This window comes from Nothobranchius furzeri, chromosome 1 (genome assembly GCF_043380555.1).
Source record: "Nothobranchius furzeri strain GRZ-AD chromosome 1, NfurGRZ-RIMD1, whole genome shotgun sequence".
Lineage (NCBI taxonomy): Eukaryota > Metazoa > Chordata > Actinopteri > Cyprinodontiformes > Nothobranchiidae > Nothobranchius > Nothobranchius furzeri.
This window is the reverse complement of record NC_091741.1, coordinates 59333998-59361647: the sequence shown is the minus strand read 5'-3', so window position 1 is coordinate 59361647 and position 27650 is coordinate 59333998. Positions and strand designations below refer to the sequence as shown.

Below are 27650 nucleotides of genomic sequence, written 5' to 3'. Positions count from 1 at the left end.
TTTGCGCTCGTGCACGTGTCGTGCACAGGCGACTCAGCGATGCGATTCCAGAAGGTTGAAACATTTTCAACTTTTCACCGCTGTCGCTTGGACGAGGACCAATCAACGGAGGTTTCATTCACTGACCAATGACCAGACAGGATGCTCCGTACATCTCCGAGCAAGCATGGAGGAGAAGTTGATTATTATTATGTTTTATAAAGTAAAATCAGAAGTAAGATTTCACATAACTCTAGCAGCACCTTGTGAAACATCATATCTACCACTTTTTTAACTGAACCGCTTAAACAACCTTAATTCCCTCCAACCTGACACAGCCAAACAAAACAATGAAAGTTTCAATTTCGCCATGGAACAGAACGCGTAGACGGCATTGCCGCTGGCTGCTGCCGCGGGTCGCCTCCCGTGTGTCAGGTAATAAAAGCGACAGTGACGAATTTCGCTGATCGCGGTCGTTTGTCCCCCTGGGGGTGCGCGAGCTGCCGCTAGGGGGTGCGCGAGGTGAAAAGTGTAATGGCTGCGGAGCTCAGAGAAGTCTGTCAAATGTCACCATTAGCGTAGCCAGAAACTCATTTGTGGGTGGGCCAAAGAAAAAGTAAGTGGGCCCACTTAGCTTCACTTAATTGAAAACAAGTATATTTTGCTTGTGTGTGTGTGTGTGTGTGTGTGTGTGTGTGTGTGTGTGTGTGTGTGTGTGTGTGTGTGTGTGTGTGTGTGTGTGTGTGTGTGTGTGTGTGTCCTCTGCACATGCCCTAGCTCAGGGGTCGGCAATCTGCGGCTCTGGAGCCGCATGCGGCTCTTCCATCCATCTGATGCGGCTCTCTGTGCTTGTAAAATAATGAATGGATATTTAAATAAAATGCTTTATATTTTACTGCATTAATTTTACATCTGTAACCTAATTCTAAATGTAAAGATTGTCTGCGTAAACCTGAACAGGTCCAACCCAGTCTGACTGTGAGACCGGGTTGACGGGTCACGCTTGTACGTAATCATATCGGCGCTTTCTGAGCTGAAGACGATGTGAGATTCTGGGACTCTCCTCAGACGCCACATTGGAGACAGGAACAAGCACAATTCAGCCAAAGTTTCATCATCAGGGAACATTTTCTAAGTGACAAGTCTCTCTGAGAGACCGGGTTTGGAAAACTCTCGCTTCAGTGGAAGGAATCTTCCCGCATGTGCTCTGGTTCTGCAACACGCTCCAAGCAAATCTCCACATCTTCAGCTCGCTGTGCACCGTACGTACGTGCTGACAGTGAGCTGCGCTGAGCAATGTCCAGCTCAGATGTTCAGATGGGAATCATTTCTTGAGTGATTTAGCTACATCTGCGATTTGCAAAACGAATAAAATGTCAGTTCGTCTGCATGCGTCGGGGTAATTCTTTCTATTCTTTCTCCATCAAAATAAACGGCCAATTACGGGAACTGGCCGGTCAACACAAGCCCTGCTTTTAACTATTCTGTTTTCTTGTGAAAATTGTTACACATTTAACTTGATTAACACCAGAGCCAGGCGCACTGCGCCGTTGTCTCCGTCACTGTAAATGAGGGAAAAACAAAATGATCAGATCCTTTTCTGACCTTCCCCACCTACAAAGTTTAATTACAACAATCAAACGTGACAGAGTCTGGATTTGTATTCTGAACAGTCTAAACATATTTTAAAAAGAAACGTATGACAAAAGTGGCACCTGCTCAGTAAAACCACCAACAGGGTGAAAAATATCAAAATATTGTAGGCAGAGACGGGCTACAACTTCTGGATCCACTTTATATAAATCGTTTTATTGATTATCTTCTTATGAAAGATAACTTTGACGTACACGAGCGACCGGTACCGGCTGCTGTCACCAGTTGTGAGCAGCGCTCTGCTGTCTGAGGGTAGGCCCCGCCCACAACGCTGCGGCTGCTGCAGTGTTTTCTTTACAGGGGGAAACGGGTAATAATGGCTCTTTGATGGGAACAGGTTGCCGACACCTGGTTTAGCGTGACGTCTGATATATATATATATAGCCATGCCCTGATGTGGGGCTGGGGGGTGCGTCAACATGGTCGGGACATAGAAGGGGGTGCGCGGCTAAATAAGTTTGGGAATCACTGTTCTAAGGTGTCCTGTTCTGTCCTTGTGTCTTGTCCTTGTACCATGTTAATGTCACCAATTTCTTGTTGACTTGTCTGTTGAACAGTCTTTGACTGCATGTGTTTCCGAGAAATATGACTAGAGAGTGATGTTCGAACACTGAAATATTTAGAGCAACCTCTAAATGGGCATAATACTTTTTTCTATCTTTAATATGGATCCTCAGATGGACACAAAGAGTTTTAATATTTTGTCCAACATACCCACATCCAGGAACTTGACAGCTAAGATTTCCAGTGAACTTCCAGATCTCCTCCTCAGTGTTCTCCCCTCGTCTATGATTTCTGTGCATATGGGAACGAAAGTTAGTGAATGTTTTAAAAGTGGCTTTAGAATTCTCGATTCCACAAGAAAACATATAGTTTGCATTGTGTTTATGGCTTCTAACATGTGAACTGAACAATATAAATTTGTGTGCATGGAATCCACAATATTTACAGAGAAACATTTTAAGTACCCTATATCTTCAATAGTTTCTTTTCCAGGGATATTTTAAGGAATACAACAAAAATGCATAGAAAACTAAACAGTACCTTAACAGTAGGCTAAATAGTCATAAAAGGCTCAAATATGCCTAAAATGTAACATCCCCTCAAAAAAAGGAAAGTAGTATAGCTTTCACATTGGCCACAAAAAGGAAAATTATTTGACCTCAATATCAGAGTTAAACCTCTCCAACTTAATCTGCATATCACAGCATGCACTGCCAGCAGCCAGCAGCCTGCACCTGCAAACACTTACTGTCAAATTAGCCTTTGATTTTTTTGCTCCTAACTTTATTGAAAACAAATGTCATACACAAGAGAAGTCAAGGAAACAAACTGACTTTGATAGCAGTCTCCATTACAGAAAATGTGAAGCAAATCCTTTTACCTTTGAAAAGAAAAAAAAAAGAAAAAGAAAAAATGATCAAGAGCAAAACAATAAGTAGCAGAAACATTTTGGCACAAGCAGTTTTCTTATTCATATCTGAGATGTGCTTGAGTGAAAAAAATATAAGGAAAAGTTATTCAAGAAAATGATGAACAGAGAACTGTTTTTCCAATTACATGAATAAATAAATTATTTACATAGAATATTTACAAAAAGAAAACATCAAATATTTTAGAATCTGGATTGTCCATGAGGTAAAGAACATCATTAAATGTCGTATGTTTTAAGTTAAATCTAGCTTTGGCTATCAGTCCAAAATACAATCACATGCTGACAATTGAAAAATAGATTATGCAGTGTTTGTAGATCTTAACAAATTTGGTTTTAAGCATCACATTACTTTGCATGGGTAGCAGCTGAAAATTAATCACCTTGTTTGTCAGTTTTTAAAACATCCGGGTAACTTCAATGAGGTGTTTACACGTTTATGGACAGGGACCATTTTGCAGAATTTGCATGAAGATCACAGCTATAGGTAGTTTAAAAGCCAAAACATGCAGTAAAATACTTACCAGACAGACCAACTCCCCTGTAATGGGTCACATTTGGAAAATGTTTTTATTTCTTCTTTTCCTAAAAGTGCAAGACAACGATCATATATTGTCTTTCCAATGTTGTTGTTTTGAAAGCAAATATCCAGGTTGTATCAGGTGAAAGTGATGAATTCTTTTTCACTTATCTAATTCTGGGAAACCCAACAACATAAAACATACCTAGGGGTGGAAAATACCTTTGATGAGTTCTTCCTTGGCCCATTTCCTCAAGATTCCATCTATAATTGTCTGAATTTTTTGTTACATCTATAGTGAACACAATGGATAGACAACAGCATAATTTTGGTGGCTGTAATTATCCTATAATATTGCTATGTTTGCACAAAAAAAACAACTGATGGAATTTTGAAATGATCAATATTTTATGGAATATTTTACATAAAATTTCTTACAATTATAAAGTTGTAAACTGGTATCATGCCAGGTTTTTGATAAAATTCTGTAAACATTTATCAGTTTAAATCGCCCACCAGGCAGATGTCAATTACGGTCATTTAGGCAGTAGGACTAATAGATTAGCTTAAACATGATTTTATTAATCTGAGATGATTTTTTATTTACAATGTAGGCTTGGTTAAAGCATCCAATCTTTTTTTTATGGGATTTTAATTAAAATATTTTTAAACAGATTTTAGTGAGTGTTTACATACTGTATGCTTTTATAATAGCTCAATTAAAACATTTATTCTTGGAGCATTTTCTCTTTACTATGGGGCATAGTGTTTTTTCATTGGTGATCTCACAAAGAATTGTTTTGGTAATGCACTCTGAATGAAGATTTGAGCAAGGTATTTTAAAATGTCCACTGAAAAACCACAGACAGAAAAATGTCAGAGGTATACCAAATTTTTATATTTGCTGTACTTTACCTGTTTCCTTTAAACAGTGACATGAAAAATATGTGATGTTGTTGAATTTACTCACCATTACATGCCAAATACAGTACTACACTGCTAAGATTTTAGCTGTATTTTACTGTTGATTTTACAGTAATATACTATAGGAATGACAGCACAGTCTAACAGTGCATGGAAATTACAGTACTACACTGCAAACACTTTTAGAGGTGTTTTACTGTTGATTTTACAGTAATATATTAGCAAATGCCAGCAAAGTCCAACAGTGTACGAAGTTCAAAAGGAAAACTTGCATTTCACTCAGGAAAATAAAGGCAAGATTATGTCAGGAACACAAACAAAGGCAATGCACAACTATAACATGAATACGTTTTTGTGCCAGAAAGTAAAAAAAAAATGATAATAACACATAAATAACTAGTTTAAGGGGTCATATTATTGCAGTAGATCTTAAGATTTTTTTTAAGTTAAACAGTATAAAACATGCTGTAAATCTCAGTTATTTTTATGTAATGTTTTTGGAAAGAGCATTTTTCTTTTATTCCTTTCTGAGGTAATGCATTGAGCATAATGAAGTCCAGATTCACATCAAATACTTACTTTAAAATTGTTTTTGATGTGTATTTAAGTTTTTTATCATGTTCAATTTTTAGATTTGTATTTTCACCTTTTAGTGATTCTTCTTGAGAGGGAAAACCTCCATCCAAAAGGATATTTCAGAGCATTTGTTTAATGCACATGTTACTATGTCATGTTAATGTTCCTCCACATTCCTTTACTGTTACATTTGAGAGGAAACAATAGTTTGTTTTATTTTTGAAAATGCATTTTTCACAGAGATTGTTCAAATAAAACTCAAGTGTTTACCAAAGGAGTGACACTTTATTTTTCAGCTCATTTTACCATTCCCAAATCATATTCATCACAGTTTATAACTCTGATTTCAGTGTTCAGTTACAGAGAACAGGAAAGTCTTGCTTTTATAAATAATGAAAATTATATTTAGAATATATACCGAGCAGTGAGTAAAGCTAGGATTGTATTTTGTTAATTCTCCATTTATGTCCCGACATATTTTTGCTGTCTTACGCAACAAGAATTCTCCTACATCAAGCTGAGCAGCAAAATTCTTACATCACGATGAAATCAGTAGGTGCATGTGAGGGTCTAATTTAAAGCAATATACATATAAGTTGATGAAAAGCAGGAAACATTTTATTTTATTTTCCACCAATTTTCTTGACTGCTTATCCTTTACAGTTTGTGGAGAGGTGTCTATCACCAACTGTGTGAGGGCAAGGGGTGGAGCCACCATTGGCACATGACCAGTCCTTTGCAGGGCAAAATTTCTTTTTTAAAGAAAAAAAAAAGCTAATAAGCTTCATAAGTTTGTACGTATGCAAGCTCTTAAAAATAAGTACAATTCAACTGCTTCATCAGGTGTGGAGGGTGCATGTAAAGTTTTCTGCCATCAGAATGCAGGATAGTTCAAACACTCTCATCACATGGGTATGGTCCTCTCTGAAGACTTTGTACTTTACAAGTTTCCACTGCTTGATCAGAAACCTTCCTAAAATAATTTTGTCCACCAAAAATCTGTGGATTAACTGCTACTGAAATAGCCATCTTCTCGTGGATTTCTTTACAATGATCAAAAGCTATTTGACTTAACCCACTTCTCAGGATGGGATCCTTCCTTCACTGGTGTGGGGAAATGCTTCCTCACTCCTGCCTTCATCTGGAACATTGACCAGTCTTCCTTCAAGAGTCCATCGTGTCGCTGATTGCACAATGTCAAGTGGTTTCCTTCTGCCACTGTGATATAAATCACGTTTTAACGAGGAAGTTTTCTAATTTTAACAAGAAAGTATCTCGTAATAACGAGAAAATTTGTCGTTAAAACGATGTTTATATCACGTTTTAATGAGAACATTTCTCGTGGTTACGAGTTACTGGTCCTGAGTTTTTTTCGCCGCACTCACGGTAATTCGCTTCCGTACGATCACATTGAACGCAGCACACTCTTTCGGAATCGGCGCTCGAGATCTGAGCAGCTGGCAGCCGCGGGAAGCGAGAGGAGAGGAGACGCGGTCCGATGCAGACGAGAAGGCAACCGAAGAGGTAAGACCTAAATAAAAACGTTATTTGACTTGGTGATAAAAGCTGCTGTTGATTTAAAGACGACAAAACGCCAAAGAGCATTGCGTGTAGGTTGTAGTGAGGATGGGCGTACACTGTGCAACTTTTTTGCTTGTGTTTCGAGCAGGTTTCGAGTCGATTTACCTCCTGAGAATACTTGAGGTCGGCGTGAGTTAGCGTCTCCTACAGGGTTTAACAAAAAGCATTAACTCATGACCAGCAATCGAGCAGTCGCACGAATGTCAAACGTGTTTTCTATTTTGCTCATCAGCGCTGCGAACCAACAGTACCTGAACCGCACACACAGCGCATCCGTCAACATGGCTTGCCAGTTATTTTCGTATGAAAGCACGTTGTTTCTTTTCGTTTTTACACTTTTCTTCGCACACATTGACAATGATTGTCAAGAAAGTGTGTCTGCCGTGTTAAAACGGATTCCTTAAACAGTTATTTTGTCTTCCTTTTCCAATCCCCATGCAGAAACCCCTGGATATAGTTAAAATATAAATATAATAAAACAAATAAAACATTTTAAATATAAAATCCAATATAGGCTAGAATATTCAATAGTAATCACACATGATCTGTTTTCAATAGTATGCCAGTTGTTGCAACTGCAGGCTGCACAAAGAACAAGCATAGTTGCCCATTCAGGTGTCGGTACAAGATCTGCTCGGGTGCAAGATCGGCTCGGGGTCCTTCGACTGCCGATGACGTCAAAGTACGGCAAACCGACTCGGACAAAATACACTACACATCTATACTGTTGGAAAGAATTTAGCAGTTTCGTTATTAAAATAATGTTTCTTAAGACGTAAGTTTGTGTTTATAATGGTATTTGTAAAATAAAACACTATTTTATTCATAATGTTGAACTCCTCTTTGAGCACATCCCTTGAAGGATCATAGGTATTAGCAACACCTGTGAAATTGTATTTGCAGGAAAGAAGTGTGTCCCGTTTATTTAAGTATTTTGTGTTTAGAGTTTTTGACGTCTTGTCCATGAGTTGTTCAGTTACGCTCATAGCTGCTAGCCAAAACTGTGGAGTTAAAAGTTTTCTGGCTTTACTAAAATACCTGTCTGTACTTATTTGATTGATGGTATTTTTACTTTCTATTAGACTCCAAATGTAATCATTTGGCACGTTTCTAATTCATAATTTGCAATAATGTAATCGGCGATATTAGCATTAGCATTCCTATGGGTTTTTCCATGTATATTAGCATTGCGCTAACCACTCGCTGCCAAATTGCAGCCTTTGAGATTAGAAAATCTCCTTTTGTCACATCGCAATTTAATTGCACATGCAGTTAATCGTTCAGCCCTAATATACATGCAGCTCTATGCTAAAAGTGTATTTTCAAAGAGGTAATGATGGATTTCTTTGTAAAAGTTGTCCATCTTTCCAAAAGAAAGATTTGCCTGGACCAACGTAACGTGATAACAACGTAACGTGATTACGTAATTCCGTGAGGTTCATGTTCAGCCAATCAACTACTTAGACGTCATCGGCAGTCGACGGACCCCGAGCCGATCTTGCACCCCAGCAGATCCTGTACCGACACAGGAGACCGATTAACCCATCCAATATGGTGGAGACGCTGTTGCACCCTCCAGCACCCAATGGAGTGTTTACTCAGTGGCGGTTCTACATGGAATTACTCCCCGGGCGAGGAACCCTTTGAGCGCCCCCACCCACCACCACCACCACCACACCACCCCACCTGCACGAACACACGCATGTTTTCTACAAACAGGCATGTTTTATTAGAACAACTATTGAACATTCATTTTTCTAAGTTGCACATATGTACATAAATTACTATGAAGTTGTCAGAATGTAAAGCAATATACATTATATACTGTATCAAAATATATAGAATCAAATATACAAAAACAAACAATAACTAAATATTAAGAATATATGAACATAATATATAATAAATATTCTAAATGGCAAAAATATTTCACACATAACAAACTAAAGATAATCACTACAGCATTGCACTTAGAACAGAAAACAAACTAAAATTAAAACCTAACCTTGATGCAAAGTCATCAATAATGTCATCATATGAAATCTGCTCCCCTACTGAGTGATCGATACTAATCAGAGCCAGGTTAGTGAGCCGCCCCTGAAACATAGGTGACCTCAGGTATGACTTGATCAAGTTTTGAAAAGCTCCTCTCGGCTTGAGCCACAGTGACTGGCAGAGCAGTCCAAAAGTTGGGGTAGATCTCCAATAGATCTTTATCATGATCCATAATATTTTAGAATTGCCCCTGAAATTGTAATTTAAACTGACATAAAAATAACTGTAGACTACCAAAAATGCCAACTTTTACAGAACAAATCATGTAAAAAATAATCAGTGCAGCCATCTGCAATAAATAAACAGGATAGTTAGTGGTGACTGGGGAGTTTTCTTCTGCTTGTAGAGTTGTTTTATTTATTATTATGTGAACATGATCAACATGTGTTTGTTGTTGTTCAGGCAGGCCACAGGCTGCAGCGAGCATTTAACAAATCCTAGTTTGAATCAGTAAAAAACGATTCAATGAATTTTTTCGAACCATTTGAATATTCGTTTCAATATTTCAGCCCTGTTAGCTCTGTTAACAATTAGTTAACCGAATGTAACCGTTAAAATCCCAGTTAACTGGTTCAAAAAATTGAAAACATGCATCATGAGAGCGTACATACCTTTATCTTTCTCCTCTTTTCTTCCTGGATCAGGCACCTGTTGGTTTTAGCCTTTTTATGTTCATCTCTTCTGTTTGGCTCTTGACTCAATAAGTTTCCTTTAGTCAGGACTAAACAATTTGACCTTGATGGGTGGGTGACCACAAAATCGTTTTGTTTTTCTTTTTTTTATTCGGCCATTTCACACAATTCAGGAAAACCTGAAAGAATGATAGGCCTGTGTTTATGTTATTATGAATGAAATGTGCGTTAAATGGAAGAACATCAAGATGTGATTGACTTTAGCCATGTTAATACAGTTGATTCAGCCCCAACCCGCTCATTTCATTTGGGAAGACCCAGAGGTGAATTCCCCCGTCGCACCCCTCCCCTGCCTCTTCTACATACACACACGGTGCACGTGAACGTTCTCAGTCAGCAGGAGCGCCTGCAGCTGCAGGGGGCGCCAACTCGCTGTTTCCAATCCAGACACTGTGATATCACCGATAATAGAAAACCTCGGTGCGTCGCAGATTTCTTTTTTATTTTTTACTCAGCGCTTGTGCGCCCCTTTTGTGTCATGAAAAAATGCCGCCCCGGGCAACTGCCCTGTCTGCCCGTGCCTAAAACCGCTACTGTGTTTACTCATTCATATCTATGCGTGTTGCTACCACACATACAGTATGAGCAGTCAGGTCATATCTGAGAACTGTGTGGAACAGTGTGAGAACTAGGGCCCGACCGATATGCTTTTTGGGGGGCCGATACCGATACCGATATAAAACTTTTAACAAAGGCCGATAGCCGATATAATGGCCGATAAATCTCCCTCACAAAAAAATAAATACAAATGTTCTTAAGATTAAATCCTTCATTCTCTGCCTTTTTGATGCTAACTTATTTCTCTATTACACACCAAAGAACTGTCTCAATAACTCACTAGGGTCTCCAAGTAATGCAAATAAGATTTATTTTGCAATCTCAAAAACAACAGAACACACAAACTACTACTGAAGATGAGCAGATGCTGCAGATGACATCACCGGATGGATCTTTAGTGAAGTAGGCCCACACCTTACTACGATCCTCTTTTTCCATCTGTAATAAAATAATCAGCATAAAAGTACAGTTATATATCTGTTGATACTAAGACAAAGTAAAATACATTAAATGTGGCATTTTTATACTTAAAAGTTTAAAAATTATCATGTAAATAAATGATATCAGACATTGTGGCTCAAAACCAATGGCTCTGTTTTTGTTTGGTTCCCCAGCTGTTAAGGTTTTCTCATTTAGTATTCGTCTTCCGTTTGTTGTCAGGTTTTTTTTCTAGTTATTCTTCTTTCCCTTTTAGGATTCTTTCTTCTTTAAAATTATTTTCATTTATAGTTCCTCCTATGTTCCCCTGCTGTCCTCTGTTCCCACTCATAGCTCCTCCTCATAACTAGTCCTCTGTCATCTCTCACTCCTCAGTGCATACGGTTCAGTTTTGGTCATACTCTGCTGGTTTCAGCGTCCTAGCTACCTGATTTTTGGCATTAAAATACTTTTTGAGTTTTACACTTTTGTGTTTTGATCCTTTCCAAAGCCGACAGTATTAGGAAAATAAAAATAAGATACGTTAAATGACTAGTATGTGGCAATGTATAAGCCTTATGTAAAATATAAGGCTGAAAAATACAATAGATTTATTCTATTGCAGAGAGGGATGTTTATTTTCTCGTATTACCGCCCCCCCTCCTCTCCCAGCTAGGGAGAGGAGGGGGGGGGGGGGGACTCCCTGGCTGCACAGCGTTTCATTGCTTTGTTGCCAACCCCCCCTCGCCCGTCCTCAGCTGCGACAATGGTCGTGTGCCGCCGAAGCGCCGCGAAACGGGGACTCCTTCATTCGTCGCCCTTGTTATCCTATTCTACAGGCCACATGGGCCGCCGAAGCGCTGCACGCTCCGCCCGCACCGTGCAGCGATAGTTTCGGCGTCTGCACTATTTTTTTCGCAAGCCGCGGGTGAGCCGTGTGAATTTGAAAAGACTGCTGAAGAAGAGCGGAGGAAATTGCCTTGAGAATTTTCTAGAATGTCTACCAGAAAAAGGCCAATGTTACTTACTTACTGCCCTGCATGACTAAAGGGGAAGCAGCGTGAGCTCTGCATAGAGCTTAATGCTGCGGCAGTATTTATTTTATTTTTTCAGGTTAACTTTTCAATACGAGGCCACGAGGCACACAATAAACTTAGGAAGCATGTTGAGGGGAAACATACTTTTGTCATTGCTTATTTTACCGTTCAACTTACCACTGACACAGGGCTGGACTGGGACAAAAATTCAGCCCGGGCATTTTGACTGGAGACCGGCCCATCACCTGTTTTTTTTTGGAAAAGACATTAAGCCTTACGCTGTTTCTGACACACACCAACGTACACTTTCTTATTGGTAGTATTTATGTATCAATCTAATAAACGTAAACCTACACCATCCTTCCTATCCTGGTATTCTAAAAAGTAGGGTTGGGGGTAACTGATTATTTTTAAAATGATTATTCTGACGATTATTTTATCGAATAGTCGACTATTCTAATGACTATTTAGATGATTAATCTAGCGATTACTTTTCTATTGCACAATTAATAAAAACCAAAAAATTCTCAAATAAATTCCTCCAAAAAATTGATAAGTCGTTACTGTAAGAGAATAAACACTACAGGCCTTCCATTTTGTATAACACTGCTTTTATTGTGTTGCGGTTGTTTATGTTCTGGTGACGTGTAGAACTTGGGAGTGCAGGCTGCTGCCTGAGAGGTGGTTGGAGACGGAGTGTCTCCATGCTGCTTTGTTTTGTTCACTTATGCATGAGGCAAGTGGTGTTACGACCCTTCCTGGGGAGTCACGTGTTTCTCCTATTTTAACTGTAAATCCTTCTAGCTGTTATATTTATAACAAGAAACAGATATTCGGACAGAATATTTTCACGTTTATTCAAATATGATTGTGGAACACACCCAGCATCATAATAAATGAAGTAATATTTATGCCAATTTAAGCCTTTATGGGTGACCAGGACTCTGTGTTTATGAATGTGGAAGACACCCAGCATCCTGTGATGGCACTAATAACATCAAGAGATAATAAATAAGGTAATATTTAGGTCAATTTAACCCTTTACACGTGTCCAGGACACTAATCAATTTTTGGCAAGGGAAATGATCATTTGTTGCCATTTTTGAGGTGTTTATGAATGTGAAAGACACCCGGCATCCTGTGATGGCACTAATAACATCAAGAAATAATAAATAAAGTAATATTTAGGTAAATGTAACCCTTTACAGGTGACCAGGACACTGTAATCAATTTTTGGCAAGGGAAATTATCTTCTTTTCTTTTTTTTTTTTTTTTTTTTTTTTGCCATTTTTGGGGTGTTTTTGATGACACAGTAGGCAGTATGAGTACAGTAACATCAACAGATAATACATAAAACCCTTATTTGGTCAATTTTAGCCTCCATGAAAATCTTAGTGATTCAATCACTTTTTGGCAAGTAAGATGCCATTTTATTTGTCTACAATTAAATCATCAATAAAGAATTTAAAGATATTTTGAGGCATTTCTTATAGGTAAACGGGAGGGTGTAGTCTATTTGGCAAGTGACAATCTTAATTTTATGTGCTGAAGTGCTTTTATCTTGTTACTTTTAAATAGAGCAATGTAATGAATAGCAACCTACACAGTGTCATTGTAAAGCCAAAGCTTGATCATTTTAAATACTTTTTTTCAAGTAAAAATGTGCCCCAAACTAGTTAACTGTGGCTCCATGTCAAGTGGACTAAAGAAAGGAAGGGGAAAAAATTAAAATCGCTGGAGAATTGTTTATTTCCATTTATACAACGTTTACATTCAATACAGGGTGCCATTTTACATTGTTTATTTATTTTTTTAGTATCAAGGCTGTAACATAAAGAAAGCCAGTTCTTACCACAAAGTTTGTGGCACAAACCATCTTTCAATCGCAAATATTGCAAAAAGGATTAATACATCCTCATTGTGAACGTTTAAGATAAATAGCAACACTTAAAACAACTTCCGAACTGGAAAAACTAATGTGGCAAGGTGCAGAAACGAATGCCCGGGCGGGATTCGATCCCGAGACTCCCGGGTGAGAGTCATACGCTCTAACCAGTCAGCCAAAGGAACATCTCTTTGGCAAAGTAGCCAGGGCACATGATCAATCGGGATATTGTGGATGCTCACACTGCCACATCTTCCTCCCTCTTTCCACAAGCACGTCCTCGTGCTCCCGCGCAGGCTGCCACAAACACTGCCACACTAATATCCGCGATAAACATCTGTTTAAGTACCGGAAGAGGTTATCTTTGCTTTCTTTTTTTTTTTTTTTTTTTTTTTTTTAACGTGTCCTGTCTGGCTGTGAAGCAAGCAGAATTGATGTCTGAATGCTGGTAACAAGCCTTACAGTTTTACTCTCAGGTGGAGCATCAGAGCATCTGCTTTTAATGTCTCAGGTGGAGCATCAAAGAGTCTGCTTTTAATGTCGCACCTGATATTTAAAACTTTATTGTTATTGTTTTTGAATGCTTTGTAATTTCGACCAGACACGGAGACAGAGGTGAAAGAGAAAGGAAAAGAGAAAAGGTGGGGAGAGAGGGGGTTAGGTGGGGGGGGGATTCAACAAAAATAAACAATAATGAACAAGAGTCTGCTTCTAGACCTGCAAAATGAGACGAGAAAAAAGCAAAACATAACAAAAAATGGGACACAACACCAATATAACAAAATCAAGCTATCACTGCGTCAACTTGATGAAGAAATATATAATCAATCATTGTTTAACTAAACAGTCACATGATAATATACCACAGTGCATTGAGTGCCCACCATAGTCTTAAGACATGTGTTGAACGTGCCCAAGCCCATACTTATGAGAGCACCATGTGAGCACCTGTGTGTGTACACGCGCTTGTTTATGTAAGGTTTATCTATAGGAGCGTCCAATAGAGAGTGTGAGGGACCACAGATCTGCCCCCCAAAGACGCGTAGGAGACGGGGGGGAGCTCCAAGTCCCAGAGATCCAGGCGCTGCCCCAGAACACAGGAACCCCAAGGAGCCCGCAACCAGAAAGGCCCCCGCCCCCCTCGAGAGGCACAGAGGATCGCCCCGGGGGGCCACAACCAGCAGCCGGCAGAGCCCCGGGAGATATCAGCGGCAAGTCCTCAGGCCTGCCCGCAGCCTCCCACCCCCTAGCCGGCCGAGTCCGGGACCCAGCGACCCGGGACCCAGGGGCGACCACCCCCGCCGGGGACCCAGCAGAGCCCAGGGACCCAGACCCCCCCAGGCCGCCACCAGGATTGATCAGGCAGATGCCAAAAATCTTAAACTCCCTGACCCGGGAGCCACGAACACTCAGGCAGACCAAGGCATCACACCCACACCAGGTGTGACAGGGGGGAGGGGAGACGAAGATCTATATCATCAAAGGAGGTCCCAGGAGAAGGGAGGAGTCAAAGGCCCCACCTGACATATACAGTCATACACAAACACAGTCACACACTCCCTCCCTCATGCTCACACATGCACATACAACCAAAGACTTACAAAAATACACGCCGGACACCCATTCATGCTCCCCATACACACCCTATTCACTCTGGCCCCGGTAATGCTGCACATGGGGTACAACCACCACCGGTTACCAGAGTTTGACCCTTTCTGCTGGGGTGCTGATGAGCAGGCTCCCCCGCCCACCGCCGAGCACAGCAACCCACCACCCCAGACCCCAACCAGACGGCCAGATCTCCCTCCTAGTCTCCAGCCCCAGGCAGCCAAGCAACAACAGAGGTGTGCTAAGACCCCCTGGTCTCCCTCCACCTGCTCCAACATAGTGTTGTGTGTTAATGAGGTGTATAATACACCTCGTTATCTTTGCTTTCTGAATGTCCATATTGCTAGATATGCTGAGTTTTAGGGCGAAATCCTGGGGAATTTTGTCTAGAAATGCAATTACCTAACCGTGCGCGATCCCGCGGTGGCTAATCATTTTTTGGCAGCCAGTCAATTTATGGCACAACACCGGCTCGGGTTTCTCCTCCTCCTCCCTCTTTTCTTCTCCAACCTGTCGCTGGGCTGAGGCTCCATCACTTCCTAAATTGATTTTACTTGAACCTTCACTACCAAACAACTGTGAGATTTTAACACATGTGCCAGCATCAGCCTGAAGGGCCAGTTTCTTTTTTAGTCGAATTTTCTCCGCTCCTCCTTTCCGTTTTTTGTTCTCCATTTTGTTAAGCTCGTCTGTCTGTTTACTGAGATTCACAAACAACTGGCGGGTGCATCAGACCTCTGGCTATTGGTCCAGCCCAGAGTGTATTATTACCAATTGGCCAATCCACCAACAACTAGAGGCCAGGAAAAAAAAAAAAAAAAAAAAAACAGACACCGGCCCATAAAAGATGAAAGGGTCGGCCCAGCGGGCAGTTGCCTGCTATGCCCTATGGTCAGTCCAGCACTGCACTGACACAAAAAATATGCTTAAAACTGAAGACTTACCTCCTACTTCCTCATCTCCGTCGTCTCTGCTTGACTCTCTGCTGCTCCGCCGCATGTGTGCTGTGATGGTGGCTCCACCCCCCACCCCCCCCACCCCCCCCACCCCCACCCCGAGGAGTGGAGCCCACAACATGAGTTCATAAAGCTGGCGCCATCTGCTGGATAGGTAGCGCTATATCGGCCATATCGGCCGTCTTTTTGGCCGATAGCCGATAGAGTTAATGACCCCTATATCGGCCGGCCGATATATCGGTCGGGCCCTAGTGAGAACATGGCTCATGAGCTTTGCTTTGCTAGGAAGTTGTACAATTTTAGATGGAGCTGAATTCTACGAGTGAAAAAGTCGCACAGTGTACTTGTGCTTAAGTACTGTCTCGCTTAAGTTCTTAAGTCAGATTCTAGGCCTGTGTATGGCAGAAAAGCGGATATCAATTAAATGTTTGTCCATAAAACTTTGTGAAATGACTTTCAGTCTTTCAAAAATGAAGAGGAAAGGTAGTATCTCTAGTTTTTTCTCACCAAAGAGTAAGGTGAGACAAACAGAGACTAACCATCTCTGTTGTGGAGATGAGCTGGTAGGAGAGAGAAGAGGAACACAAATGTGACAGAGAGCAATATCAGGGACAGGAGGAAATGATAGAAGAGTAGCAGTGAAGTGATAAAGAAGGGAGATCACCACCGAGATGAGGAGGGAGAAAGACGAGATGGTATGCAGGGCTCAGATAGTGAAAACAGAGTCTGAAACATCACCAAACATCTCCAGTCGAGCTGGTCCACACGGTATGGATATATTACTGCATACAACATCTGAATCAGAATATTAAAGCCCCAGTGTGTGATATTTTTACCCGCTTACTATCAAATCCTGTGTTTCCAGTTCACAGACGTGTCCTTTTCACTAATATTTCTCACCAACATAAATTCTAAATATTCCTCTCAACAGGGGCGGTTCTAGACCAAATTTTCCAGGGGGGCCACAGTGGGGCCAGTATTTTTTCATAGGGGTGCAAGACAAAAAAATGGAAAAATTAGGGCAATATCAAAATTGTTTTTTGTTTCCGCCATATGACACATTTTTTGCTTGTGCACAATTTTGCTACAGGAAATTCCTAGTACTGTGAAACTACTCACTTTTTTGTTCTCTTCTTTTTCATATCTATCTTTACTATATTTTGGATCAAATTTATCAAAAATTTTCCTTTACTTTTTTCATCTATGATCTTTTACAGCAGTATTTTCCTAAAATAAGATTCAAATAAATTTATAAGTAAAGACAATGAACAAGTAAACTATTACAGCGAATGCAGTAATGGTTTACTTGTGAAAGTAAAACTGGCATGTTTTTATGGTACTCAGATAACAATGCTGAATGCTTCACCGCAACATGAGACTTGAGTAAAAAATAATTGTAGTTGATTATTATAGTTTGTGACTTTATTTGAAGATTACATGTACTGTACATTTAAAAAATAAACATTCAAACAAATTAAATATGTGCACAATACAATTTCAGACAATTCAGACAATTTCAATTTTTGCCTTTCAGACTTTGCATGTACCAAAAAAATAAAAACCCTCCTCTCTCAGTTGCTTTTTTCCAGTTCCTAAATCCACATGCTGAGTCAAACACACTTCCTGCGCTACTTGGTGGGCTAAAATGTCTGCATGCATGGCAATAAGTAGAGTCCATAGTAACAGAATATTCAACCCAAGGATGACTTTCATACCAGCTTGGCTGAAAGCTGCGTCTTCTGTCTCCTATTAATGTCACTGGAAATGTCCTCAAATGAGGCTGAGTAGGTGGGTCATCCTTGCACTTGCTGATATCTGAAAGAAAATAAATGTTAGCATGAGGATACAAGTCATAATTAGTTAATTCAGAGTCTTATTTTATCTATTTATTAAATATAAACAACAGAAATTTTGGTCCAGAGTCAGCATGGCTCAAATGCATTTTACACACAATATGAGCTGCAATCACAGAGGGGTTGTTCAACACCCACAAACCTGACGGTAGTGTACACGGTGCACATGACAGAAGATGTCCCTCTTTTTGCTCCTCACTCTCTCCCTCACAGCCTACATCTTCCTCCTCACTCTCAGGGTGGACAGCCTCTGACCTCTCTGGTTCCTCTCCAACCAATTCCTCCTTCTCTCTTTCATCCTGCTTCTCAGCTCCCTCGTGACTTTCATCCTCTCTCTGTCTATGCTGTTCTTTACTAACAGCGGTAAAAAAGGACAAAATGTCCCTTTTTCTTTTCATGGCCACTGATGCTTCCAGTCAGTGCTGTGAGAGAGTCGTAGATAAATGAATTCTGTAATCTAATCTCAACGTGTCTAAGGCTTAAAATGCAGCAACTTCATTTTTATTTTACAGTTAATGTTACAAAGGAAAAACAAATCAGTATTGACTGGGGATAGACTCAGTTAAGAATTTAAAAGTAAATGACAGAAACGCGCGACTACGATCAAAACACTATGTCAGGAAAATAAACTATTGCTTACCTTCGTCTCTTAGCGTCTTTTCCGTTAGTCGTGGTCAAGAATTTCTTCGGGTCCCATTTAAACTATTTTTAATATTTTATTCAAAAATCCACCGGGTAAACAGTTCTGTCCACAGAGTGTGCTGCGCTCTAAAGGCTCCGTGTGAAACGCTGCAGCGCATTAGCTCCCGTCTCCGAGGCAGCACGGGAAAAAAAATCCGATCTCTTCAGCACAGGGGCCAGGGCCGGATCTACAGGGGCCCAGGCCCCTGTGGGCCCCTGTTTAAACCACCAGTGCCTCTCAACTTGAAATTATACAGTTTTAATACATAAACTGTGGTCAACTCTCCATGGCCATCCACCATCTTAAAGAGCAAGTCACATCAAAATCAACTTATTTTAGTTGAGTATAAATGAGTGCCTAATAGTGTTGTAGACACTTCTTCAGCTCAACAGTATATAACTTGTTTATTTTGAGTCAGTTTTAGCCAATGGCTAATGAGAAGGATGCAACTAAGAAAAGTACTACATAGCAGCTCTGTGGCTGTAGGTTATAAAAGTACCGCTGTCTCAACCAGCCTTGTAGCAGCCGGAGCTCGGATTAACCATGAGTTGTGCTGTAGTTAGCTTTAGCATTAGCATTGTGTTGAGTCCCAGCAAAGCTTCTAGTATTATAATTATTTAGTTCTAGTAGCTTGGCTGTAGTTGTGTAGTTGTAGTTGAGTAGTTTTTACATGTGACTCTTTCACCAACTTGATGGAGTTTGAACTGGGTTATGTTTGTTTGAAGAGCGTTTCACAAATTAGTCCAAGCCGTTCCAGTAATTAGCTGGATCCCGCCGACTGCTGCTTCCCCAAAGCGAAGATTTTGGGCCCAATCTGAGGTGAGTAAGCAAAATAATTACTTTTAACAGCTTCTAAAGATCGTTCTCTGCCTGTAATTTAGCAGCTATATTTGCTATATTTATAAATGCAAAGTAAGAGAAACGTGGACGTGGTTCACGTAATTTAGCTAGTATCAGTCCACACTGCCACAGGCTCAGTGTGTGTGTGTGTGTGTGTGTGTGTGTGTGTGTGTGTGTGTGTGTGTGTGTGTGTGTGTGTGTGTGTGTGTGTGTGTGTGTGTGTGTGTGTGTGTGTGTGTGTGTGTGTGTGTGTGTGAGAGAGAGAGAGAGAGAGAGAGATAATGTCACAGACAGTTCGGATTGAGTTTTTGTGCCAGTTAGTAATATCAGCGCTGATGCAGAGAAACGCAGGAGGGACACTGAGGAATAGCTCCTCCTGCAGCTAAAAAGCTGACCTGGTTCTGAACTGGTGCTGAGTCCGGTTCTCATTAGAACATGTCTGATCTGATTTTAACCTTCTGTCTTTCTTTACCTTCTAGTTTTAACATTATGTAATTATTTTAGCTTATTGTTACACAGGTGTGTTGCTGCTCTTAAAAACAACTATAAATATATTTGCTGTTTCTTTATATTTCACATAGCCTCCTAGCAGCAGTGTGTCTGACACTGGGACCATGATGGGAATTCCACCCAGAAAAGCTTCTCCACTCCTGAACAGACCCAGGTGTGGTGGAGAGCTTCTGAGCAGCTTCCATCTGAATGACAGTGCAAGCTCAATGAACTGATCCAGGTAAAAACATTCTAAATAATATTATTGAACTCTGTATTCTGTTTATTCACACATCTCAATCTGACTGGTCACCACTGGAGAGGAATAGCTTCACAGCTACTCTTAAAGTAGCTTCTTAAAAAAACTGAGTCTTGATGCCTCTCTCCATAGCAGCTTCAGACCCATCTCTAAACTTCCGTTCATCTCCAAGATCTTGGAAAAGGTTGTAGCTAAACGACTCACAGCTGCTCTTATTAAACATAATATCTATGATTGCTTACAGTAAGGTTTTCGTAGAGCTCATTCTACTGAAACAGCTCTTCTTAGGTTCTCTAATGGGCTTCTGACTCACAGTGATGCAGGGGACTGTTCTGTTCTGGTCCTGCTGGACCTGACTGCAGCCTTTGACATTGTTGACCATCACCTGCTACTGGAGAGGCTGAGAGACTGGGTAGGCCTATCAGGATCTGCTCTGGAGTGGTTCTCCTCTTATCTCTCTGTGCGCTCCTTTTCTGTGGCCGTCTCCAAGTTTAGGTCCTCCACCACCTCCCTTACCCATGGTGTCCCACAAGGTCCGGTGCTGGGGCCTCTGCTCTTCCTCCTCTATCTGCTTGCTCTTCAGCACATCTTGAGCTCCTTTAAAGGAATCTCCTACCATCTTCATGCAGATGACATCCAACTGTACATCTCCTTTAAGCCCCATGACATGTCTAAGCTGCAGCTGTTACACACCTGCTTAGACTCTATCAAAACCTGGATGGCTGGGAGCTTTCTTCAGCTGAATGAAGATACGTAAGACTGAAATCCTCATCTGTGCCCCAGACAAGCTGGTTCCCAAAGTCAGAGACTCTCTTGGTCAGCTTGCTTCTCACACCAAACCTTCTGTTAGGAATCTTGGAGTGACCTTTGACCCAGCTCTCACCCAGGTTTCTCATGTCAGTTCTCTTGTTCGCTCTTCCTTCTTCCATCTCAGGAACATTGCTAAGCTGAGTCCCATTCTGTCCTGCTCTGAACTTGAGAAAGTTATCCACTCCTTCATCTCCTCACGCTTAGACTACTGTAACTCTCTTTTCACGTGTCTGAGCAGAACCTCCCTGAACCGTCTACAGGTGGTTCAGAATGCCTGTGCTTGGCTTCTGACCAAGTCCTCCAAACACACCCACATCACCCCGCTTCTTCTCCAGCTTCATTGCCTGCCAGTCAACTTCAGGGTTCATTTCAAGATCCTGGTTCTGGTCTATAGGGCCTTACATGGACAAGCACCATCTTACATTGGTGATCTTCTTAGTCCCTACACCCCCCAGCAGGTCCCTGAGGTCCAGTGATCAAAGCCTACTGGTTGTGCAGCGCACCAGGCTAAAGACCAAAGGTGACAGATCATTTGCTGCTGTGGCCCCCAGACTCTGGAACTCTCTCCCCCTGAGCTTGAGATCAGTGGACTCAGTGGTCTCTAAAAAGCAGCTGAAGACTCACTTGTTCAAGCTGGCTTTTGTATGACCTTCTTCACCACTCTCTCTTTATTCTGCTCTCCCCACCTATTCCACCTTCCTCAGGATCCACTGATTTCCCTCTTTCCTGTTCACTCTCTCTCTTTCTTAAATTTTTTTAATCACAATTATCTATTTTTTGCTCATTTTAAATATAATTTTAACCATTTTCTAAATTATTTTTTTATATTTTTACATTTTTTGTTTTTGTGAAGCGCCTCGTGATTTTTATCTTGAGAGGCGCTATAGAAAATATTTTCTTCTTCTTCTTCTTCTTCAGACTCACACTAACATCCTATTTTACCTCAGGGCCTCCTGATCTAACAGAAAGGCCTGTAGCTCCATTCTCACTCCGCTCTCCACATGTTTCTCATCATCTCTGGAAGCGGCCTCCCACAACAATGTGATGTTATATATAATTTGTTTCTTTCAGGCTAAATAAACCCAAGTAATCTGCTGTCAGACTGATTGTTGCAGCTACAAATGGTCCAGACTAACATGAAGCCTTGCAGGTGTAGTAAATGTGAGTTGTTTTTAATCATCATGTAATCTTCATTACAGCTTTTGAGTTTTAACATTAACTATGTTTTTGTTTCATAGCTTATTGCTACACGTGTGTTGCTGCTGTGAGCTTGGAGCTAGATTACATCATGACATCATGAAGGAGACTACTGATTCTGGCCCTGTGACACGTGGTGACGTGTGAGCTGATTCGCCTGGTAAATTACTTTTACAATAAATATTTTGTTGTTGCTATCAAACGTAAATTAACTAATAACCTGCAGTATTGCAGGACACTCAGCTAAATATGGACGCTACACCATGAGGCAGGCACACGTTACTACTCTATAAGAGCACATAAGGTGAGCAACGTCACAGATTATTATTATTACTACTACTACTACTATTATTATTATTATTATTATTATTATTATTATTATTGTACACTGTCCTGGATTTGTTTTCTTTCTGCATCTCATCATTAGCCTGGCTGATCACCTGATAACTCCTGTCGTCTGGTTATGACAGCATGAGGATGTCCTCACACACCTGTAACCTATCAGCTCATCTGGCAGAATAGAGAGAGAAGAGACAACACCACATCTCCTGTTCCTGGAAAGCTTTCAGCCATCCTTCGATGACTGAGAACCTCCATCAGCTCTGTCTCCTGCCTGCCTACAATTATTATAATAAATATTGTGTTTGAGAAGTTCTTTGTGCTGCCAAAATGTCTTAATTTAATTCCAGTTTTGATATTTTAATGGCTATTTATAAATTACATTTATTGAATTATCACATTGTTGCAAGTTTAACTAGCTCCATTGTGATGAATTAAACTAGCACCTCACTGTTAAAAGCTCATTTTAAATTCAACCGTGTTTAAATATTTATGGACCTGAACAAAAACAGGAAATTTATAAATTGAGATTTATTTAATTAATGTGACAAATAACTGTTTAGAGGAGGACGGAATCATTCAAAGGCAAAATCTTCTGGGATCTCCTGATCCTGACCACACCACCAGAGGAGACCAGCTGCTGACACCAGAGGATCACCTACAACCAAGAGAGCAGCTGGTATCGGTAAATAAATAATGAAATCAGGCAATCTTAGGTGGACATTTGTGTTTGTGTAACATAAATGAACACTATAGAATAATTTTCTCATGGGGCATTTTTATAACTTTCTCTGCAGCAGACAGTAACTTTAGCCCAGGGAAGGTGGCCATGTCCTAGAAAACTGCTATCCAGCACATTTCAATGGTTTTCCTGCTTTAACATATCAGATTAGCTGTTCAGCAGCTCAGCAATTTGCTTCTGATTAAAACCAGGTGTGTTGAAGCAGATAAACCTGAACCAATCCTCACGTTACCCCTCTGATCTCTGTTAAGGTAGCGTGACTCTGCGAATGACCACAGTCACCAATTCTTGTCATGTGTCTTTACCTATGTATGGCTGATCTCTGAATTGTGTGTACTGAAACTCTAATTTCCCCCTGGCCCTAATAAAGTATCTTTGAATTTGAAAACATGCTGGATAACAGCTCTCAAAGGCTGTGGAGCCTAACCCTGAAGCTAATCTAATGCTATGGCTAACTGCTACTTACCATTCAGAGCTGGTTCTGTTGGGTCGGCTCTGGTGGTTTTAGGTGGCTCACAAGCTCAAAACAATAAGGCTCAAGGTCCGCTTGTCTCCTCCAAATAGACTTGGTCCTGTTCTTGTCAGTTGTCTGGGTAAGGAAGGAGAGAAAAGTTCTCCACTTCTAATGACTGCTCGGAGTGCAAAAAGCTAGCTTTGCCTCGTTACCCATCCGTTTTCATCACTGCCACGGCTCCGACCTCTCGGTCAGCCAGGCAACGCCTACTAATGTTGCATTTTTCAAAATTGATATGTGGGTGGAAAAGGACTCTGAGGCAGGCTTGACGACCCCTTTAAAATACAGTAGCTGTTTAGGGACATACGAGCTCCACGTTACCCGTTTGGACTGTGACTGTAACCTGAAAGAACCAGCAGAGGGCAGCAGTGCACCCTGGAAGCACGGAGTCTGGTAATTCAACTAAGAGAGGATAATATCTACACCGTTGTTGTACTTAAATTGAATAATAAACAATTAAATCAAAAGACATAAAATTTGTCAGTTCGTCATCATGTCCAACACAGGGAAGCCGCATATGTTCAGATCCCCGCCCGCTATTAGCTGGACGCCAGCCTCTGATTAGTGTCTCTGACTCCCAAACTCACCTCAAGTTATTCATCCGTCTTTTCCTAGTACCAGAACTCCCGACCCGGTCCCAACGTGCCCGTTCCAAAGTCCTTCTACTCAAGCCTCCTCTCTTCCTGACGTTTCTCCCAACATGCTCCAGTGCTCGTCCGCTAGCCAGTGGCTAAATCGGCGTTGTTTATTTTATCTCCACAACACTCTACTAACAGTGATGTAGTTCTCCACGCATTACAGAGATGCTCCGACACAGAGGGCTTCTTCTCATATGTTACCTTTAGACCTGGGTTTCCTTTTGCTGTTAATCCGTGAGTTTACGCACAGCATACACAGTGTCTCCCCGGCTCTAGCGATGGCTAGCTAGTAGCTCGTGACGCCCATCTCCACCATGCCAGCCGTGAGCCACGATTAGCTGGTGGATAAGTCAGCATTGTGTACTTGATCTCCAGCTTGTCCCCGGCTCACCAACACTCCTTCACCAGCCGTGGTTATCGACCAGCCAGTGATCGCTCCATAGATTGTAGCGGCAGCCAATTTGTTTACATTGTGTGCACCGTGATTCACATGAAATCGGATAAAAAATCACGAGCATAACATTATTGCATTACATTACATAATTTTCCCATAAAGGGTTATCACAAATGTTGTGAAAATAGCCAGAAGTGCGATCTCCTGACACGGGGAACAGAATGTTTCAGGGGAACACAATTTCTCACAACACCTGACCTCCCGGCTGACATCATCCCTCCTCTGTGTGTGTGAGTGTGAATCGTGACAGCTTCAAGAACAGAACTAGCTTGCTTCCTTCAGACCTGGTAAGTTGATAAAACAGTCATAATTATAAATGATTTTTAAAGAGGTTGAGTAGCTTGTTTTAAACTTTGTGTGGGTTATGCGAGACAGGTTGGAAACTGATTATACACTCAAACTCATGAGTGAGCCACCATAGCTGCAATACTTTCTCTGAACTGCATGGCGCTAAACAGTCACATTTTTTCTTCATGATTTCAATGGATTTCACACATGGGGCCTTTAAGGACAAAATAAAAAAAATTCTAAGCAGTACATTTAAACTGATTTGCTTAGGGCACTTAAGGTAAATGATGGGAGCTCCCAGCAAGTGCAGCGCACTGGTGGAATAAATCCTGGAAATCTCCTCTATCCCGTGAGGTCAGGGTTTTGGCGAACCTCAAATCAGCTTCCATCCAGCTCCCTGCCACAGCTCCAGATTGCTCTGCTGAACGTCCGCTCGTTGGGGAACAAGACAGCTATCCTAAAGGATTTTTACACCGATAACGCTGTGAGCCTGTTCTGCATGACGGAGACGTGGGCTCTGCCAGGTGAGACGGCCTCCTTGGTCGAACTCTGTCCTCCTGACTGTAACGTTGTTAATGAACCAAGACACTCTGGCCGGGGGGGAGGGGGGGGGGGCTCTTACTGTCCCAGTACTGTTCAAATCTCCCACTTAAACCTCTTGCTGGGCTGATGGCTCCGACCAGTTTTGAAGTCTCAGTATTAGAGCTGGGCTTCTCTCCTCCCATCCTCGTTTTACTGTGTTACAGGCCACCAAGATACAATAAGGATTTAATAATGAATTCTCCAACCTTTTAGCTGATATTCTCCCAAAATATGAATGGGATTATTTTGGGTGATTTTAATATCCACATCTGCTGCCCTCTGAAACCACTGGTGAGGGATTTTATCAATGTTTTAGTCTCATTTGGACTACAGCAATTGGTAAATGTTCCCACACATGCTGACTCTCACACCCTGGATTTGGTTTTATCTTTTGGACTGGATGTGCATGATTTATCTGTGGATCCTGTGGCGTTTTCCGACCATGCTGTGATCACGTTCAGCATTTCACGTCTCCTTCCTCCAGCCCGGCGACGATCTGCCCGTTACTCCAGGCGCTTATCTCCAAGTACGACTTCCAACTTTCTGTCTGTTTTGGACACTGATGCCCTCGCTCCGCTCTTGTCAGTTTCCTGCATGGATTTAGATGGCCTTCTGCATCGGTTCAGTGTGACCTGCTCTGCTGCTCTGGACGCTGTTGCCCCTCTGAGACCGAGGCGGAAACAGACAACATCCGACCCTTGGCTGAATGATTACACACGTAGCCTCAGGCGACAGTGTAGGGTGCTGGAACGGAGGTGGAAGAGAGATAGTCATGCTCTCGGCTGCTCCTGGTTGATGCACTTTCACGCTACCAGAGAGCAGTTAGATCTGCTCGTAATAACTATTTTTCTGCTATCATTTCACAGCATCATGGAGATCAGTCTAGGCTGTACAGCACAATCAACTCCCTGCTACTGTTAAATGAGTCTGATGGTCTAAATCCCACTGTTGCTTTATGCACAGAGCTACAGAGCTTTTTCCTTAACAAGATCTTTGGTATTAGGCTTAGCCTCCAGCCTCAAATACACACTATCCATGTGGAACCGCCGGACCCACCTGCCTTCTCAGACTTTGCTCCAGTTCAGCTTGCTGACTTGATGAAACTGATTAGCTCCATGAAACCAGCTGGCTCTTCGGTGGACTGCCTCCCAGCTAAATTGGTGCGTGACTCAGTGTCTGCACTGAGCCCGGCACTTATGAACATTTTTAACATTAGCCTCAGCACTGGAGTGTTCCCTAAGGTTTTTAAAGATGCGGTTGTTCAGCCGATATTGAAAAAACCTGTTTTGGATCCCTCCACTTATGAGAACTTCTGCCCTATATCGAAAGTCCTGTTTCTCTCGAAGGTCCTTGAGAAAATTGTGCATGGTCAGATCTCTGCTCATATGAACAATAACTCATTGTTGGATGTGTTTCAGTCAGCCTTTAGGCCACACTATAGCACTGAGTCTGCTTAAATTAGGGTGCTAAATTACATTCTGGTGGCATCTGACTCTGGGTCTAGGGTACTGCTGCTCCAGCTAGACCTTTCAGCGGCTTTTGATACGGTCGATCACCATATTTTACTGGATCGGCTTGGGTCTTGGGTTGGGGTGACGGGGGTGGCGCATAAATGGTTCCGCTCCTACCTATCAAACTGTTCCATCTCTGTACAGATTGGTGACTGTGCATCCTCCTGTCTTCCACTGCCTTGGGGGGTGCCACAAGGTTCTGTTCTTGGGCCATTGCTGTTTTCTATCTACCTTCTGCCTCTGGGCAATATCCTGAATCAGAGATTTCGACTAATAAATGACCTGAAAAACTACCAGTGCGCACCGCCTAGAAAAAGTATTTAAAAATGGTATGCCGAGAGGTTAGAGAGTTTGAAGTGGCGGTGCAAGTTGCTGCAAACTGAACCCACTTAAAGCACAGCTTTCAGTCCCTATATTCAGACTTCGGTCCATATATTCATACTTTCAGTCCATATATTCATACTTTCAGTCCATATATTCATACTTTCAGTCCATATATTCATACTTTCAGTCCATATATTCATACTTTCAGTCCATATATTCAGACTTTCAGTCCATATATTCATACTTTCAGTCCAT

General features: G+C 41.5%; 1 protein-coding gene across 3 annotated transcripts in view; it reads left to right on the top strand.

Moving 5' to 3' along the window:
- The first annotated feature begins 6494 nt into the window (after positions 1-6494).
- LOC107382977 (NXPE family member 3) overlaps positions 6495-27650 on the top strand; it is a 28759-nt gene continuing 7603 nt past the window's right edge. Inside the window, exon 1 of one of the 3 annotated variants that reach the window (XM_015955366.3) lies at positions 6495-6608. The gene's annotated coding sequence lies outside the window, so the exon portion shown is untranslated. The remainder of the gene's footprint in view (positions 6609-27650) is intronic. The other 2 variants (XM_054739513.2, XM_070549385.1) reach the window with 2 other exon arrangements.